Source organism: Vanacampus margaritifer, chromosome 10, assembly GCF_051991255.1.
Source record: "Vanacampus margaritifer isolate UIUO_Vmar chromosome 10, RoL_Vmar_1.0, whole genome shotgun sequence".
In the NCBI taxonomy this organism is placed as follows: domain Eukaryota; kingdom Metazoa; phylum Chordata; class Actinopteri; order Syngnathiformes; family Syngnathidae; genus Vanacampus; species Vanacampus margaritifer.
This window is the reverse complement of record NC_135441.1, coordinates 25,506,872-25,527,075: the sequence shown is the minus strand read 5'-3', so window position 1 is coordinate 25,527,075 and position 20,204 is coordinate 25,506,872. Positions and strand designations below refer to the sequence as shown.

Genomic DNA, 20,204 nt, shown 5'->3' with positions numbered 1-20,204 from the left:
ATGAACCCCTCGGATAATCTTCACAAAATCAAACCAGCTCTCTCGCCGGGATCGACCGCGGAATGCGTGGCTTTGCGCTCGATATATTATGTCAAACATAGCCGCATTGTTACATGAAAGCAACAGATGATCAATTGAAAACAAACAAGAATCTGGTTCGGGTTGAGCCAGCATTTGATGCAAAATCTTGATCGGATGGGGTTGTTAATAACAACAATAACAAAAAAAAAAAAACTTGTTTTCCCCAAAAATCCTACCGCAGCTTACATGCCATGAGGGGAAGACAACAAAGCTCTGCTAATCAGAACTCGCCAAGCGTGGGAGGCTGCATAGAAGTCGGCAAATAATTGCATATATCGATATCAGTGCCAACATCAATCCCGAGCTTTTAGAGGACGCTTACCAGCACCATTGTGCCAGTCACGAACCTCCAAAGCAGACACTTAGCATCCAACCGGGTCCATGTGGCGTTCTTTCCCAATCGTGTGGGATTCCCTCTGGCCCTGCGGTAAACTGAAACCATTCCTCACGGCCTCATCAGTCAAGTGTCCCCTTGTAACCCAGACATGCTATACTTTTGCCGAGACTTCCAAAGAGGTGTTAAAAGGGCTTAGACGGTGTACTTAACTCGAAGTACCGATACTTCCTCTGCACACGAAATACTGTGCGCTAACATTTGTTTGACTTTTATCAAATCGTCTTCCCAGAAGTGTGTAGGCACAAAATGATAAATGAGTGAATGATAGCTGAAATAAATTCAGATTAAACAGGATTTTTAAAGCCAGAAGCTGGAGATTCACCACAAATTATTCTTTATCGGCACCATTGAACAAGTCTAAGTAAACAAGGCCAAGAATGGGGACCATCTTGCTTCTCCAGATCTGTTGCAGCAGCAGTTTGGCACAATAATTCTTCCAAAATGAGGCTTCAAGCTGTTTATGCCTAGTCACAATTCAAATTTACTGTCAAACTAAACCTAAAACGGAGAATTACTCATTGTGTATTTAACCAAACCACATATTTTTACCACAGTCTGCTAGCTCAATGCTAACACACAATGAAAACCCCAACCACTGCACAGTTGAAATAATAATAATAATAAAACTCACTGCAATTCCGGTTTATTTATTATCCAAGGCTAAAAAAGATTTTATTTTGAAAAATAACAGGAGTTTCTCTGTTAAAACTGTCTATGATGGACTCTTGACACATCCGAATATGCTAATTAGCTCGCTCACGTAGCGCTGATGCTAAATCCACAAGCTAGCAAAATGAGTACAAAACATATATTTGTTAAAGTAAAAAGAAAGGTGCATTTAAAGACAATTGTAAGGGACCTACTTGAAATATGGATTTACAGCGTGAAATGATTCCCACACATGAATCCCGTTCTTCACAACACCTGCGAGCGGCTCTTGATTTAGCATTATGGCGCGATAGCCATGGACTTTCATTATTCTTTTTATTATTAAATTATTCACCACATTGTTATATTGGAGCATTTAAGAAGGACGCTGCTAATATAGTTACATAAAAATGTGGGTTCACGCTTATTGTTATATCTACAAAAATGCCCCAAAGTACCTCATTTTATCAAGTTTGCACTGCTGCTACAACAGGCACATAAAAATGCAGCATTTTATTAATCAGCCCCCTAATGCAAAAAGTGAAAAAAGTATTTGTACCCTGTTACTTCCCACCTCGGCGAGAAGGGGAACCCGCCTTTTACCGGCTGACACGTCCACTTGCAATGGGGATGGATCACCCGCACCAGCGCGACTACTGATGATGATGTGAGCGCAGAGGGCAGCGCGGCGGCATCCATCACATCAAATGTTTTCTGAACTTTATGGATTATCTGCCACGCCGCCCTAATTGTGCGCACATGTGGAGCTTGCGGTACGAACGGGGGGGGGCCAGCCAACCCCGGCGGCGGCGGCTACTGTGACCAAGCACATTTCAAATCTCTTGCGGGGGGGGGGGGGGGTGAACCTTCTCAGGTTCGTAGCTGCAGTGCATGTCAGAGGTGGCTAAAACTCAAGAGCAGTCTGAGATTCTGAAAGAGCGGCTTCATCCGTCTGCTGGAGCGTGCATGCGGGACCAAAGTAAGGCAACAGGTGGCAGTAAATACAACTTGAGGGTCACCCTTGCCAACATGTTCAGGCTCAATAAGAGAAGTGCTCATCTCGGCAGCGTGGTGCATTATGGGTAGGCCGGCTGGGAGCCTGCTACCAACTTGTCATTGAAAACGTATGGAGTCTAACGGGGGAAAGCGCTGAATTGGACCATTTCAACCGTTGGAAAGTTGATGTTTTGTATTGAATCTATTTTAAACATGCATAGCATGTCGTTACTGACTGCCCTCTGCCGGGACACGACAGTTAGGCCTATTAAAGTGTTTATTATTTGATTGAATGTGTGCACTTTACCGGGAGTTGGACCGAGGACACAACACCGGGACGCGATCAAGAGACGGGTAGGAGATTTCTTCGCTGAAGGTTGAAGCAGGTTCTTAAATTACTGTCACTCCATTACGTACGTTCGCTAGCAAGCTTCGTGATGCTTCCGTCTGCTCCCTTTCGTTTCAGGATATTGACAAAATAAATCTGTAAAAAAAAAAAAAAATTGTAAAAATAAATAAATAAATCTATTTTAGCCTCTTATACGTCCGTTCGGATCTTTCTTTTATGTCTGGAAATTGGTAAGAGTGAACAGAGGTTTACAAGAGTACACTTCCGTCTTCTCCAGTGTTTTGTATACTTGATTTTCACGCATGCGCAAACATAATGCGCACTTCGCTTATACTCGACGCGTAGCGTCTTACTTCTTCGTGTCTATTTGGACGTACACGCGTCGCTCGCTGCCGCATAAAAAAACATGGTGTCGCAGCGTGTGAGGCTGTGAGCTGCAGCCAGTTCTGTCGGCAAAGTGGGAGTTATGAAAGCAAAACAAAACACAGACGGTGGTTGGATAATACTGAAGCGGTCGCGTATTGTTTGGCCAAGATAAACAATCCCCGGTGGTTGACGTGACTTTGTGATGCTAACCGACCGCTAAGCTAACGTGCTCTCGACGAGACGGCGTGCGCGTTGCTGTTGCGCAACGACGTAAACTCGTAAATTTGCGTTATTCATACCCGCTAGTAATGTCTACAAGCAATCACGGCATTTTCTCGCTGCTATTATTGACCAATCCGAGACATTCACGGCAAAATAACGCTCACAGGAGGGTTGCCGGTAACGGCAAAAATAAATACTGCCTAACCAATCGCAGGGGAAAACATTTTTTCAACAATCCACTTGCCTGCGATGTACAGAGCATGACGCCACAGACTGGCTGCTATCTTATATATATATTTTTTATTTCTACAACACGAGAATCAACCACACAGGAGAAAATAATGGATTTTTTTTGACTCATACAATTTGCCACTGACATCTGAAGGTTTGTTTTCTCTTTGTGTTTGCTAAGTAAATGTGCTTTATGTGCATTAAGCAATTATGTTACAATTAGACCTCGCAGGGTAAACACTACCTGGCCTGTTTTTATTTCCATTTCATTTCATTACTGTTGCTATATTTGCACTTTGTTTACATTTCAATTGTGGTAAAAAGGTGGCTTAAATATTGTGCTGCAATACAAGTGCTATTATTCCAAAGAACCAATCACAAATCTATTGTTCAGTAATTATTACTAATATCGTCAAATATATCCTCACCGCAAACTTGTTTGAAATATCTTGATGTAATTTTTAGGCCATATCATCCACCCCTATTAAAAAGTTAGCCTTAGGTTGCAAGCTAGCACCACTGTTGGAATCAAAATAAAGTTAAGGAAAGAAAGAACAAAATTGCAACAATGACTTATTTTCGCCTTGTATTTTTGCAGAGCGCAACGAGAAGCTTCTGTGTTGTGTGCCAGTGTTTTCTGGCTCTTCACGCTCGTCGAGTTGGATGACACTACTTCAGGTCGACTTCAAGCGTCAGCTTCCGAGGAAATGCAGAGGTAGGAAACAGCTGGCCTATCAGACAGCGGCCGCTTTCTGCTCTGATGTTAGAACAGCTCATTTATCCACCGTCAGCTATGACAACATGGAAACCGAGCTCCTCTCTTTCTCCGGGTGTTACTCTAGCCTTGAGACTCGGTGCCCGTTGGAAGAAACAACAAAGCAGAGGTCCCATACAAACAGATGGGATTTTGTACCATTGGGGTTCCCGTATGGGGAATTGTTTAACAGCCATTAGAGAGCCTGAGTCTCCTCCAAGGCCAAACAGTCCTAGTTAGGGTTCTCACCAAATTGGTCACCTTTTCCTTCCTTATTCTTTTGTACAATTTTGCTCCATTGGATATACATGATGACTTTTTTCATTGTCCGCAAGTTATTCGGGACAATTTTGATTATGTATTCTTTTTCATAATCATAGTGAACATTTTTATTGTTCCTAAAAAAGCTGTCCACCCTGTCATAATAGGGTAACTGCCCCTTTAAGAAGCCCTCCAATACGTTGAGGCATTACGACTAACATTTTGTCTTCTCTAAATGGCGGCCCAAACAATAACTAGTCACAAAGTGAATATTTAAATTTATTATTATTATTTATTATGTTTAGTTATATTTTTTGTCTCGTTGGAAATTGTCAAGTTTAACAATTCTACTCTGTCATAGTGAAATATCACTTGATATAAACACATTTCAAATATATTTATTGAACAGTATACAGTCAGCATGCTAACTGAATCTACTGAAAGTAAATGTCCACATGTGCTCATAAATTGCTAACATTAGCAAAAAAATGTCCACCCTGTCATTGTCCACCCTGCCAAAAAGTTCACATATTTTGTTCAGTGCCTGTTACAGTTGATTTATTAAATTAAAAAAACATTATATTGGCTGAGAGTGAGAATGTAAGATTTGGAAATATTTATTTTAAACATTAAAGTGGGGTACATGCATACCAATTTTTTAACATAGAGTGAACATCTGCCATTTTATGGTTCGCTAGTCGCTGAAAAATATGTGTGGCTATCAGCGTATTTTTATGCTCTTCTGTAACAATGCCACAAGATGCCGCCAAGGTGTTCAAAATCTTGACTTATTTTTGGATGTTGGGGTGGAGGCATCCGACTAATAAAAAGTAACTTAGACTGGGTGACTACGCATCAACATTATGAGAAACCATGAAGTGCAATTTTGTGGTAGTTTCACAAGGGACAAAAAAAAAAAAAAAACGACAACCTGAAAAACAAATGGAGGTTAGCGCTCACAATCCCATCCACTATTCTCTTGTATTTATTGCGTTCTACTTGTTATTTGATAGTGTTTGTCTGCTTGAAGGCTCTGTTGTAAAATGATGGGGAAACTGCAAAAAAAAGAAAAAAAAAGAAAGAAAAATGCATCCATCTGGACATGAGGTTAATCTGGGCTCTCAGCAGGCTAGCAGTGTCTCCATACTTGTCTGCAATAACCTTTTACAAGGTATTGTCGTTATTGCAGTTTTCTGACGCCACTGTGTGAGGTAAAGACAAATTGAAAGCCTGTAATTGTCAGAATCGAGGTAGGTGTGGCCACTGGGTAATTAACTCTGGAGTGTGTTTAGTTGCTTCTGGTGTGACTTAACAAGAATTTGCACCCGTCAGACTTTGTAATTAACTTGAAAACGGATTGTGGTTTGTACAGAAGGGTCAATCGGAACCAGATGTATTTATAATCGCTCGTATGGAACCCCATCCAGACTCAATCGTCGCTCCTTTTATTAGACAGTCTATAAAACAATCGCTTTACAGATAATGACGATCTGGAATCTACCGTTACTTGTTCATTCCACAACAAGCAAACATGCTTGACATGTGGATTCCATTAGGCAACAGTTGCTTATCCAGACGTTGGCGTTCCATCAGTACCCCCGGACCAGCTGTCGAGTGTGGCCCATCCGTTCGTTTCTTCTTGTTTTGGTACGCCAGGACTTCCGAGAAACATCTCCACTGTCTTCGCCCGTGAGTGACCAACTTGGTCGGCTGTGTGGTGCTGGCAAAGAGTTCACAGTTTCTCTTTAGGAGAACTGAAACCAGCTGTCTGATGCGCAGGACAATAGTCCTGATGAAAGTTAGTGGAGGGAATCCAGAAAGCACTAAAAGGCGACGCAACGAGTGTGTCGCATAAAAAAGGCAATTTGTGGTTGTTGTTTTTTTTGTTAAAATGTGTTGGTGGATTCAGGCAGAACATAGCACGTCGGTAGGATCATGGCAAGATTAACTCAGGATTAACTCATTCACTCCCAGCCATTTTCACTGTCGCTACCGGCTGTTTTACTAGATTTTGACTGATTTTGCAAGGCCCACAGAATATTGTGTTCTATTGCTATAAAAACATGGAACCCCCCCCCCCCCCCACTCCAAAAGAAAGATTTGAGTCTCTTCTTTCATCAGGGAAAAAAAAAGTATACTTGTATCTGTTTCTGTTTTGCAGCAAATAGCATTAGAATATAGCTAAGTTTCATCATTACAGTATTCACAAACCTGTTGAAAACACTCGGAAAAAGAGCTTGTTGCAACGTGGCCCTGGCTGATCTCTTATACTCTGCTGCCAGCTGCTGGCCGTTTTTGTTGTTGTAATAACTACCATTGCTTTAAGCCACCTCTTCAGGTCAGAAGCTGCATCAAAGCCTTCTGTTTGCACTAGCATACAACCCCCCCCCCCCCCCCCCCCCCATAAAAACATAAATACGTTGCTGGGAGTGCAGGACAAAATATAAAAAAACTCATTCATAGGTTTTTGGGATTGAATGAGTTAATTGGCCTAAAATAATCCACACCCCGCATTAAACGGGTCTATCTTGAATCAGGATGATTCAGGTTCCAGTTACTTTAGCCTGAAGTCTGTCTGAAAGCAGCCGTCAACCCCTCGCGATTGCCCCGCTAACATCTTTGCATCCTGTCCTTGCAAATGATTTCCAGGCAGCGTTTTCCTCCCCGTCGCCGGATTTACAACAAGATTACGGGGCTCTCCTTTGACCCTGGGCTCTGCGTTAGGCAGGAGTCGACTTGCAAATGGCCTCCCCTCCCTCCGTCCTTCCCAACTCCTTCATCCAGCGACTAGCATCAAGAACAATGGCTTATTCTCCTGCGCCAGTTCTCCATTACGAGGCCTGTGGCTTGGCAGTGTGGCCGCCCGCCTCAGATTTCAACCACATGTACTGCGCTCGAATCAAAAAGGCTACGTGCAGGCAGTTTGGCCAACATAGCTGAGTGCAGAGAAGCAGCTTTAATAGCGAGGCAAAAGACAAGACGGAGTAAACAGTCAAAAGGTACGTAGGAGGGTTACCAGGAGTAAACTTGACCAAGAGACGGACAGATTGACTCCCAGGGGAGCCATTTTTGTAAGGCGGTGAGAGATAAACTCCACCCCCTCCTCCACCTCGTTGAGCTTAGTGCTCTTATTGCTTTTTTTTTTTTTTTTTTTTTAAGTCCAAGGGACAGTAGCGTTTCATGGCACTCTAAACACATATTTCTGAAGGCCCATCTGTCATCAGAAATATGCTCACATGGTCCACTTGTTTCAACGGAGCCAACATGGTGCGATATGAACGTAAAGGCTGCGGTGATTTCTGAGCTGTCTCCCAAATAAGCCTCCATCTCGTCGTCCACTGAACGGCTCTTAAGCCAAATAAAACATGGACGTCAAAGGAAATCGCTCCCTTAATGTGACAATTCTGACTTGAATTCATGTACGGTGCAGACAATATAGGCGGAAAGGATGATATACTGACGCGTATGCGAGGTCCGATCTGTGCGTTGGTAGAGCTGACTGATGCTTTGATGCTGTTTGTAGACATTTAACATGATTGATGCTCTATAATGTCTGCGTCATGCAGGGTATAACAAATACCTGCAAGACAGATGAGTAATTTTTCCATGGGAAAGGAATCCTTAATCAAAGTAGATGTGAAAACTGCCACAAAGCAGAAGGGACATCTGCGCTAAGACCAAAAATCCTATCGTCTGTCTCATTTGAGGGAGATGACAGTGACAGACTGACTGTCTGTAGCTTCTTTTCAAAGTTTTTCCATAGACAAAATTTTCCTTGCCTTGGTCACTAAAGTCCCGACTTGTGTAGAACAGATATGTCGGAGATGCGACTTATGCCCGTTTTCCTCCGTTCTTCTTTTGCGCATATCGAGAGGGGACTCCACCGCTGTAGGTGGCGGTATAACACCATAGAGATGTGATCCACCAGTAATTTAAAAGAAGAAGAAAAACAGGAAGTGACGTATGCGTTGAATGATCTCTTGTAATTCTTGATAAGCCGTAGCGTTTCTTTGCTGTTTTCCATCTAAAATAGCATTAATATTCGCTTCTTTAATTAATTTCAGAGATTTCCGTCCCCACAGCCCCAATCCGGAAAAAAAAACATACCTTGCTTTTTATCGTCCGTCATTGCTTTGTGACTACAAACGTACGTGTGACGTAATATCCGGTCTAAACGTGCGACATGTAAACGGTCTTGCCAGCGTTTATTCGCAAAACCTGTTTCCATAGCCAAAATTAGCATTTTCCTTTTTTTCAATACGCTTCAAAATCCACCCCGTCTAAGTATAAAAACTTTTTTGCGAATTTTGGGCCCTTTTTTTCTGAATTTCTAGCGTTTCCATTCAGTTTTATTTTCACATTTCTTGAAAATTCGAATAAAAATGGGTGGATGGAAACGCAACTCGTGTTAAAATTCATTATTTGTATGTCTTATTTTGTGATGGACTGATTGATATCTGTTGGGTTTAGAAGTTCTTAAATTTAAGTGTTGGGAGGAACAGGCAATGAAAAGCAGCTGTATGGTCTTCGGAATCTGTTGGGTTTCTGTCCGATTCAAATGACATCTGTTCTAACACTGACAATACCAATTACGATTTATTGGCCGGGGTCAGTGAGAGTGTAGAAAGAAATTTGCAATTTAGCACCATCCATTTGTTTAGGATTCCTGCTTCTGATTAGGGCTCAATCGGACTAATTCACAAATTCCTGTTCAGTTCCTGGCATGGGTCCTTGAAACGTTTTTGCCCTGTTGTGAAACGTGTGCCAGGGTCTGACTCTCCTGTAGGTGCGACTCAGGGACTTTTTTGAAGGGTCACCTTCTGGAATCGGATCCCTACAATTAGTAGATTTTCACTGGGATACATGTACGTGTGCACGTGAAAAGCTGGTGCATGTTGGAGGCTGTCAAGAGCCCCCCAAAACCGTCGTAGTAATAATAAACAAGTGGACCTTCTCAGCACACTCCTTCCACCTTGCAATGATTGGTAGCAGGGTAAAACGAGGCAAGTCTGAATAATTCACTGGCCAAAGGCGATATAATGATGGAAATTGCAATATGTGAAACTCTATTCTCCACTCTTGAGCCCATTTGTACATCATCAGACACCCCGAAGGCAGCAAAAAGCCATTCGAAGAGGAGGTTAACCTAACAAAAGCAACTTGACACCCCAACAGATGTTCCACCATTTCGGGATGACGCTGGTTCCACTTTGTGGCCATTTACTCTCACTCCTCTCCTCTCCTCTGCGTTACTTCTTAATCTTAATTCCTCATCCAAACCCGTTCAACCCCCCCATCCAAAAGAACCATTTCCATGCTTCTCAATTAGACATAACCGTCTTAGATTGGGGTTGAAGGTGAAGTGCAACATTGGGGAAGGAGGGAGGGACTTAAGGGAGGGGTCCAGTCCACTAATATATAATGAGATGGGAGCAAATAAAGATGTGCATTTAGTCAGTGTCCTATATCGAAACCATTTTCTGGAAATGGTTAGCATGTGTGTCTAAAAAAAGTCAAATCCATGCTATTGCTTGATGTCCAGGTGGAGTCTTTTGGAAAACAAATCCTGGGCACAGGTGGCAAATCCAGGTTCAGAAAGTTTGGCTTTATCCCCTCGTGCTAGCTAGCTAGCTACCTCCCTAGCAGGTAAACGAGCACCATGGGCGCTAGCTAGAGAGCTAGCTAACTAGCACCTGAGGCTAAAGCCAAACTGCGGCAGGATTTTTACTTTCTGGCTCTGGATTTGGCACCTCTGATCCTGGGTAGAATTCCTTATGCTTGGTATTTGCCATTCAGCTTCTTATTGGCTCCCTTATAGGGATGGCATGACTCAGGTGGTAGACTGGTCAACTCTCAATCTGGAGGTTTGGGTTAAACCAACCATGTTGACCTGTTCTTGATCAAGATACTGAATCCTCAGTATGTGTTTTTATTTAAACATTTGACTGTAATGAGACCATGTTAATGCAGGTTCATGATGGACTTGGCCCACATTCCAACTTGCGTACAAATCTGCTGCTCTGGGAACGGAACTTTCTCGTAAAACCGAGACCCCCTGGACAACTCCATGCTAAAGGTGTCGTGGATCCCAACCGACTTTAAATTGGCTTTGGATCCACCAGTGGGAAGGAAGATCAGGCGGATTTCAAATTTAAGAAGCTCCCCAGGATGTTCACAATTCCTGAAATCCAATCCTCACAAGTTGTCATTTGTTAAACCGATTTATCATTCATGTTTCATTTGTTTAGCAGTCTCTCCTATTCAGCTGTTTGTCCACATATCACATTTCTTACGTCTCAAGACAATCCTCAACTCCTCTCAACTCTACTTTTTACTCCACGTCTCGCCCGTATTTTTCCACGCCGGCCATATAATTTAGGTCTGCGAAATGGGCTAAAGTTTAACATGCTTTGGCAAACCTCCAAGTCTGACTACCGACGGCTAAACTCCCGACAGACGTCGACCACACCTGTGTGCCTCGAACAGCTCGGCGTTATTTAGTATTGCTCGCAGCCGTGAAATTTATGAGCATAATCGGGATGAAATGTCCCGATGTTGTAGCTCTGCGTAATGGAAAATTGCCGATTTGTGTGTCAGTGACTGTCAGAAAGAAAACATGAATGGGTTCCAACTGGTGAAAGTGTCTTCTTTTTGGGTAAAAGGCCTTTTACAGAAAATAATTACTTACTCAAATGTTTGAAAAATTATTCCTCAATTATTACACTGTACTTTTCTTAACGTGGCCTCACACCTCTATGTGAGTAACATTTTTTTTTTTTTGCAGATACAGTATTTATTTGAATTTTGATTTTATAGAGCGTCAAACACATACTCCATCCACACACAATGATGAAACCTAAATTGTTGCAATTTTTTTGTGGTCCATCTGGCTTGTAGACATTTTATAGCAACCAAACTAAATCTCTGGGACGCGTGCCCCTAAAATGGCTTCCCCTTCCTGTGTCCTTTTGGGTCCTTCAGTCTTATTTGTGGTTCTACTCATGATAGGCATGCCTACCAAATGTCATGTTGCTAAATAAAGTCGACTGCCTTTAACCTCCTAAGGCCCAAGCTGTGAGAAAAATCCAAAATGGGCACTTAAAACCAAAATAGCAGACTTCCTTTGTCTTTTCTGGCCCAGCCTTTTGAAACTTTTTTTTGTAGGCGTAACTCAAGATAAACAATCCTACTGAATTCCATGTTGCTAAATTAAACTAGCTTTTTGGGGGCTCAATTTTCTGCAAAAGGCCCCCTAAGGAAATAGCCAAAATGACGATGCTGACTGGCTTCGGGAGTTGAATTGTCATAAAAATCCTGTGTGTGCTACTGAGCCAATTTTAGAGACTTACGCCACCACCTATTTGAGCATACGATCATCTTTCATACCGGAACTTGTTTACATCATTCTGCAAGTCTTCACACTTGAACTCATCTGAGAGACTGTTTACATACGTGCCGGCGTTTTGGTTCGCAAGACTCGCTCAGCAATTCCACCTTGGAAAAAGTCCATGAACCCTGGATGAAATTCTCCACATTTCAAGGCCGTACAATGAAAAATAGCAGGTCTTTATGACAGTGAAATGAAAGCAAACATTTATCTGCAAAAATAAGCAGCTAAAGTTCACGTCTGACTCTTTATTTTCTTTATTTTTGCCTTCTACAAAGACTTAAACATTGTTGTAATAGCCAGATGAGAACATACTGACACATTCAATTAGGAGGCAGGGTGAGAGTTTTGCAATATTTGCAGTGTGTGACAATCCCAGGCACCCCCCCCCCCCCCCCGCCCCTTCCCTCACCTCTGTCCCGACCGTCTTAATAATGTGAATTATGTCTTTTCATTTGCCAGGACCTAATGGACGAAGGTAGCCCAGCTTGACTTCCTGTTAAAGTCAAAAACTAACAAGAGCTGTATTTACATTTGGCTCGCCCGTCGACTACTTGACCATGTGGCACGCAGGCCTGGCCGGGTGGGGGGCGGGCAGGGGGCTGGGGGGGGGGGGGGGGGGGGGGCTGACCTTGTGCTCTCGTGGTTTTCTGTTTGAATATGGGAGGGGGGTCGTGACCTTGTGCTCTCATGGTTGTCTGTTTGAATATGAGGCGGAGGGGGGGCAGCTTGTATAAAGAAGCACTGAATAAAAAGAAGAAGAAGAAAAACGGCTCTCATGCAACCTTCAAGTGCACTTGACCAAAGTCACCCCCCTCCCCTGCTGCTAGCTAATTATCTTTGCCTCCACAATTTGATTGAAAACAGGAAACGTGGTCCTTTGAATATTTCCTTTCCCTTCAGAAAGTCTTCTCATCCTTCATTTTTAATTTTTTTGTAAATGGGAAAAAAAAAATCCACTATTGGAATGAAAACAGGCAACTTGGCTATGTATTTGAAGATAAACAATCTTTGCCTTCAAAAAGTCTGCTGCTGCTCCTCTTTGGGTCTTGCCGCCTTCATTTATGTCTTCAGTAATTGAAAAGAATGTGTTATTTTGTTAAAATCAGGCTTCTGACTTTGTCTATTAGAATATTCCATATGCTTGCCTTTAAAACATCTTCATTGCTGCTTTTGTGGTTCTCGCTACCTTCACTCCACTATTCAAATTCAAACAGGCAACTTGGCAATATATTAAAAAGATTTACCGTGTTTGCCTTCAAAAAGTCTTCTTCTTCATTTTTGTCTTCAGTTATTAAAAGAATGCTGTATTTGGTTCAAATCAGGGTACTGCCTTGGCCTATTAGAATATTCTATATGCTTTCCTTCAAAACATCTTCATTGCTTCAGTGCTTTTGTGGTTCTCGCTGCCTTCACTATTTTCTTGAGTAAGTGAAAAAACTCCACTATTCAAATGAAAACAGGCAACTTGGCCATGTATTTGAAGAGTCACAGTCCTTGCCTTCAAAAAGTCTTCTGCTGCTTCTCTTTGGATCCTGCTGACTTCATTTTTGTCTTCAGTTATTAAAAGAATGCTCTATTTGTTCTCAAATCAGGGTACTGCCTTGGCCTATTAAAATATTCTATATGCTTTCTATCAAAACATCTTTGCTCTTTTTGTGGTTCTCGCTGCCTTCACATTTGTCTTCAGTAAATGAAAAGCAAGCTCTATTGGGTTCAGATCAGGCAACTGACTCCATTTACGAATAATAATAATCAAAATAATCTCATCCCAGACGTGCTGGATGTTTTTTTTCTTTTAGCATGTATCTAATATATGACAAAATACAGCCCCAATTCAAGTGAATAATCCTTGCTGGTCATGTTTTAAACTCACTTCTGTTCATTTACTGTCCTTGCTGCATTATAAATGACGCCACTATAAATGACTTCACTTTTGTGACGTGATCAAATCGAGCAATGTTGAGAATTAGCGCGCAAACGGTCCTAAACAGTTCAGCTGGGACCGCAAATTGTCCAGCTGCAACGCAACAAGACTCATAAATGGTTCTTATTTTCAAATTAAGCGCACTTAAGGGTTATTAAAACGACAGACGGTTGCCAGCTTTTTTAAACGGCAGGCCATTATTTCCAAGATATTAAAAAAAAAAAAAGGCCACAAATGTGTTTCTTACTTATCACTGTGGTTCTCTTGTGGTTTTGTTTTGCCCATAAATAAAACCTGAGTGCCATGTGTAATTGCCACAAACCCTTCACAATAAAGACCCCCACGCCTGTTAGACCGTGTGCAACTAAATAAAGTGCAATAAAATTAAAGTGATGATTTATAGTAAATGTTCTCCACAAAGAAATACACAATGTTATACCTTTATTTTCCCTTTTGACTACTGTACATACAAACTCTGTCATTTATGAATCATCAATTTAATGTTGTTTTTGAGTTGCAGTAAGGCCAACACATAAGTCACAATTAACACAGAGTGTTGCGCCATCATTGTCTGATTTATTTAAACTTTGGAACTCTATTTGTATTCATGTGGTCTCTTGAACTATTTGGAAATAAAAAGATGCATCAAAAAATAATGAATACATACATAAATAATTTAATTATAGATAAAGATATGTGCACATCATTTTTTTTTTTAAATCTATTATTATTATTATAATAATAATAATAATAATTATTATTATTATTACTATTTGTATCGGGGACAGTACACATCTGCATTCTTGAGGCAGATCACACTAAAGCTCTGTTCTCAAAAAGAAACAATTAACTGAATTTTAAATAAAGTTTTCAAGTGATTGACAGGTGATATTGCAAGTTGGGTCGAACCATTCTCGCATGGGGGAGATGCTGGGTTTTGAGGGCACTGAAACCGAATAGCCTACTAAGATGTAAATTCATTTTATGAACTTATATTTTTCTGAAATATTTAAATGTACTTTTTAAATATATTTGAAAATCTCACGTACCCCCTGGAGTGCCTTCACGTATCCCCATTTGAGGACCACCGTTAAAAGACTGTGCTTGGCAAGCAACTGTTTGCTTTGTGGACTGGAAACCTTCAAGGAGTTTTGTCCAGGGTGCACCGGTAGTATGATTGCCTTAACCCCTATACAGGCTGTTCAGTACCGGTACAACATTTGTTTGCTTTTAAATTTTTAACCTCACATTTCAATGGAATGTAAGGGTAGTTGGTTCTGTTGGCGCAGTTCTGGACAATAACAAACACAATCATAACCCCGTGAAGGTTTAAAAAAAAATTTTTTTTTTAATGTTTATATATGGAGCTTGAGCCAAGGCAGAACCCTCTCACGGGGTCGATTGGGATGTTTTTGCTTAATATCTCAGGAAATATCACATTGACATTGGCAGAGGTCACTTCCACTTAACAGTGCTATTTGCTTTTGTTCACAAGGAGATGAAACCAATACAAAGTCCAATCAATTCTACTCATCTTTGAGGCTCTCTTCGGTTTGTGGAGTTCTCATTGGCACGAGTCTCTGTCTCTTGTAAGCAAAGAGGACATTAATACGCAAATTTAATTCACTTTATTTAGACAGAAATCCCTTGAGTTGCATTTTTCAAGTGATATCATGGCCGAGATTGCACACTTATGTTTGTTTTTGCAGACAAGTTGTGCACTAAAACAAACTGTGGCAAGAAACTGGAGCTCTTACCATGCAAAGTTGTCACGGCCGGTTAGTAAAACCGTGCAACCTCCAAAGTGGAAGACAATCCATTCAAAGTGCTAGCTGTTCTAATGTCAAAATATGTTTTCTCCGTAGGAAATAATTTAAAGTGAAAATAAAGTTACTCACCCAAGATAAAAGTAAACGCACACAAAAAATACAGCACAGCTAATCCTTAAGATCAGGTGTAGGCAAACTTGTCCTCAAATCATTTTTAAAACTAGTAAATCTATAGTGACTATAAAAAGTCTACACACCCTTATTCAAATGCCAGGTTTTTGAACATGAAAAGCATGCCTGGACAGCTGGACAGGGTGCGTAGACATTTTTATCTCTACTGTATTTCAGGTAAAACTTTAAAACGTAATAATTCATTTAATTCCCATTTCTAATCTTTTTAATAGCAATAATACAATCATAATTAACTCATTGGCTCCCAAAAACAAACAAATACATTCTATTTTAAATATTACCAATGTCCCAAAGACATATTTATATGTTTAAATTCTTCTTCTCATTTTTTTTTTTTAATGCTAGAGCATACAGAAGGCTTTGATGGAGCCACTGAACTGAACAGAACAGTTGAAGCAAGGGTAGTTATTACAAAAGTGGCCAGCAGGTGGCAGCAGAGTATAAGAGATCAACCAGGGCCCATTTTAAAATAATTGTGAATAATGATGAAACTTGGTTATATTTAATGCTAATTTCTGCAAAACAGAAACAGATTGAAATGTACTTTTTTAGGTTCCATGTTTTTATAGCAATAGAACACAATATTCTGGGGCTTTGCAAAGTCAGTCAAAATCCAGTAAAATAGCCGGGAGTGAAGGGGGTTGCTTCAGTGAAAATGGCTGGGAGTGAATAAGTTAATATTATTAATCATCTTTCAATGTGCAGGACTATATCATTGTGTGTTTTACTTCTATTTTGTATTTGGTAATTTACAATAAACTAACCAGTTATTTAATTTAGCCAAATATTTAATAAAGAAAATGATCAAATGTGTTTGGCAGTTGTTGACTTAACTGCATGGGTGGAGCCCCAGTAAGTGCATGTAAACCAAAATCTTACTCAGACTTCATTGTTTGCACACGCCAGTGGCCGCCGTTTATATGTTGTGGTGCCAAGTTATTGTTTGAGCGGGTGAAAACAACAGCGCGGCGGTCAATGGCAGGAAATGAATGGGCTCGAATGGGCTCAGCTTTTCAACAGCGAAAGACCACAAGGAGAAGAATTTTGTTTGTGACGGCCCAGCAATGCTTTTCTCGTCATCAGCCCAGTCATCAGCTTATTATTATTTTTTTTATTAATTATTTACTTATTACTTATTATTTATTTTTACTACTGCTCTACTTTATTTAATCATTTTTCATTACTTTGTAGGCTACTTTAAGCTTTTTTTGTGTTTTAAAATTTTTTAAATTTAATGTTATGTTTTGATGTATTTGTACCCATGTAGGAAGATTTACAAAGATGCTAACATCAGACAGTTATTCTTACTGATGAAGTTTAAGGTTCCTTTTTAAATATAATTATTTATGTTATTTTTTAAGTTTAATTTTTTTTATTATTCTCCAATGGCTTGATGTAGATTGTGGTTGGTATGTTTTTAGTATGTTGGCTACTTAATATAGCGGGACAAAAATATTACAAGCACCTTCAAGTCAAATTCAGTGACAAATATTACTAAGCATTGTACTGTATCTTGACAGCTCTTCTATTTGATATTATTTGATTGTGTCTTAATTAACGTTGCCATTGGTTATACAGTAAAGTGCAGTCGGCTGCATTACAGTACATTAACAGTGGAAGCCCAGCTGCGGTTCCTGGAAGGTTTTACATTTATGTTTTGGCTACCAGGGCCAAATTTAAATGCGCTCCATTGCTCCAACTTCACATTATTTATGTGCTCGGCCGTGTTTAGGCTGAGCTGAAAGACCGAGTCTTTATTTTTCTTATGGGTTTTGCCACTTTTAGTCCTCAAAATTCCTTTACGACTGTACAGTCAGTCAGCCAGCAAAGGCGGCAAAATCCTGGCTAAATTGACATTCCTTATTTGGGCGTCGATGCGGATAGGAAAATGGACTGGCATCCAAATGCGTGCACACTCCCATGTCTTCTCTCCAGGTGCTGATGTGTTATAACAGCCGTGAAATGAGCCTTTGAAGGGACCACGTCGGATTTTTTTTTCTTTTTTTGGGGGGGCGGGGTGGGGGGGGGTTGGTGGATTCATTTCAAAATATTCACCATGATTTTTAGCTTACCACCAGGGTTAATTAAACCACTAGCCGTTTAATTCCATCATCTGATGCGGAACACATGGTTGGACTGGTTTTGATTCCCCACCCGGCATGTTGAAGTTTGCACTTTGGACTGCGGCTTACAACTTGGGTGGAGCACATTGTCACCAGTTTCTGAGCAGTGGGGATTTTGCATTTCAACATCCAGCAGGTGGCGCTGCTTCCGAGGAATAGTTTAAGTGGGAAATGATTGGGTAAATACTCTACATGAAGACAGTAAATAGTCATTCTTTGCAGAGGATAAAGAACAAGCGACTGTCATAAAACATACTTAGATGTAACATTTTCACTTGTTATTGCAAACCAGTGGTCCCCAACCTTTTTTCCCACCAAGGACCGATTCATGGTCTGACTGACTTCACAGAGGGGGTACAGAGCATAACGGACATTTTGGGACATTTCAATCTTGAGGGAACATATTGCTGCACGGCTCCCGCAGATTGAGGAAAAGGCGGGAGTCTTACAATACTTTTCAACTCTTAAAATAAGCTAATCGTGGGGACAGACCAATAGTATCAATACATGAAATTGACCATATTTGGACATACCCCGTATGTGGTTCCTGCCTAACAGCAAAAATATGTTTTAAAATCATTTTCCTAGTGTGGGTCTGATGACCTGTTCCTGCTGCCCCTCGCTGTCTTTTCTTCTGCTATAATTTACAGCCCCAGGTTGTCAGGGAAACAGCATAGTAAGCGTCTCAGAGTGTGTTTTTATTGCAAAATGAACTGGCAGAAATAAATATGTTTGGTTGGAGCAATTCCCTCAGTGTGACAACATATGAGCAACTCTGTTGATCCACATTCCAGTGCCTGCTAGCTTGCTAAATTTGATTTCACGGATTATTACAAAGTCCAAATCAAATTCGCCTGTACTTCCTTTACCCTGAGTGTTTGCTGCATTGGTCCCCATTCCACTGCGCCGCTTCTCATGGGAAGTCTCCTTAAGACACACTTTTAATTGCTCTTGTATCCTGACAGGAGACAAACCAAAATCAACACAGACTATTTTCCAGCGGTGCGGCGCAGCCCGCAGATTTGACCGCAACACTCCAAAAGTCCTCGCCAGGTTCATCTGTCAAAAAGGTGTCAAGCAAACCTGCGAGAAGACCAAGCGTGTCCAACGCAAACACCACGATGGGAATATTCCGCGTCCAAAGTTGGGCGGCGGCGGTCACGCAGTCAAGTGAGAATCAGGACAAAAAAAAAAAAAAACTTTAAAGATGACACGTTACTTAAAATGTCATTTTTAACCTCTTGTATTCATATAGAACTCATTAAGTGTGAATAAGCAGGCTGAATTTCCATCACACAGTAATGTAACAGTGGGTTATTTACCTAATATTTAGTTGATTTACATAATAGCACCCCCACCCGAAGGTAGGCTGTGTGAAAGTCCAGCCATGTCAAAGCCTAAAGCTAAGCGGAGCTGCACTGACTTTGGTTGGATGCACAGATTAGCATTAGCTAACAGTGCTAGCTTCTGATAAGATGCATTTGGACTAGGGCCCGACCGATATGCATTTTTTAAGGCTGATGCCGATTTTTGGCAGAAAAAAACACGGATTAGTCTGTGTTCCCACAGAATTTGTGTGTATATTCGTTATTTGAAGGAAAAACACTCCTGAAGTCGATGCTAACTTCCGGTTAGCATTTGAATGGGATCCTCCCTTTGCTTTTTGCATTAGCGCTAGGCTAGCGATGTTTTAAAGATGAAGCATGTTTTGTATTTAAATAACAGTGGATGTTATTCTTATTGTTGTGTGTTTAGTTTGACACTTAACTCCAACTGGGATGTCATTAAAGGACGCTTACGAGACAACAAAATAACCAGAATAACATATGCTACACACTAGCTAGTTGCTAATGCTACGCAAGCAAAATGGTGCATTTAGGGAACTTTCACAACTTTGGAAACTTCAGTTTTCATTACTTATAACTTTTTAAGGGGAAAATAATCGGCCGCTTGTTTTGGCAGATGTTTGAAGGGCGATAATCAATCAATCAATTATAATTGGCCGATTAATTGGTCGGGCCCTAATTTGGACTACACTGTCTGAAAAACTACTCTGTCAAAACCAATAGGTAAGCAGAGCTGCACTGAGATTGTTAGTAGTTAGCTTCTAATAAACGGTACATACTTGAATGCCAAACAAGTCTTTACACATGTGTATGAAGTGCCGCCTCTAAGAATGAAAATGCTGCTCTCTGACCTCTGTTCTACTGGTGACACAGTCAACCATTTTCTTGAGACAGCACCACTCCTCAAATCAATCTTTAAGTTTGACGGACATGTTATTAAGACAACTGGGAACTGTTTTCAGTCCTGGAAAAAAGTACGATTTCTTTTAAATTGTCCGCTGACACATTTGATGTATTGTTTGTGTTCCTTCCTGATCCCCGCCGCGGCCATATTTCTTCTTATTTTCCCAGAGATAACATGTTTTATCTTTGCCAGCCTACAATTGTTTTATGGTGTTTCGGAGTGGAAACAAACACCCTAAATTCCAACCAGAG

General features: G+C 40.8%; 1 long non-coding RNA gene across 1 annotated transcript in view; it reads left to right on the top strand.

The window, feature by feature from the left end:
- Positions 1 to 2,832: 2,832 nt before the first annotated feature.
- Positions 2,833 to 20,204, top strand: part of LOC144059133 (uncharacterized) — a 119,137-nt gene continuing 101,765 nt past the window's right edge. Inside the window, exons 1-2 of the long non-coding RNA XR_013295568.1 lie at positions 2,833 to 3,444; positions 3,889 to 4,005. This is a non-coding gene — a long non-coding RNA (uncharacterized LOC144059133). The remainder of the gene's footprint in view (positions 3,445 to 3,888; positions 4,006 to 20,204) is intronic.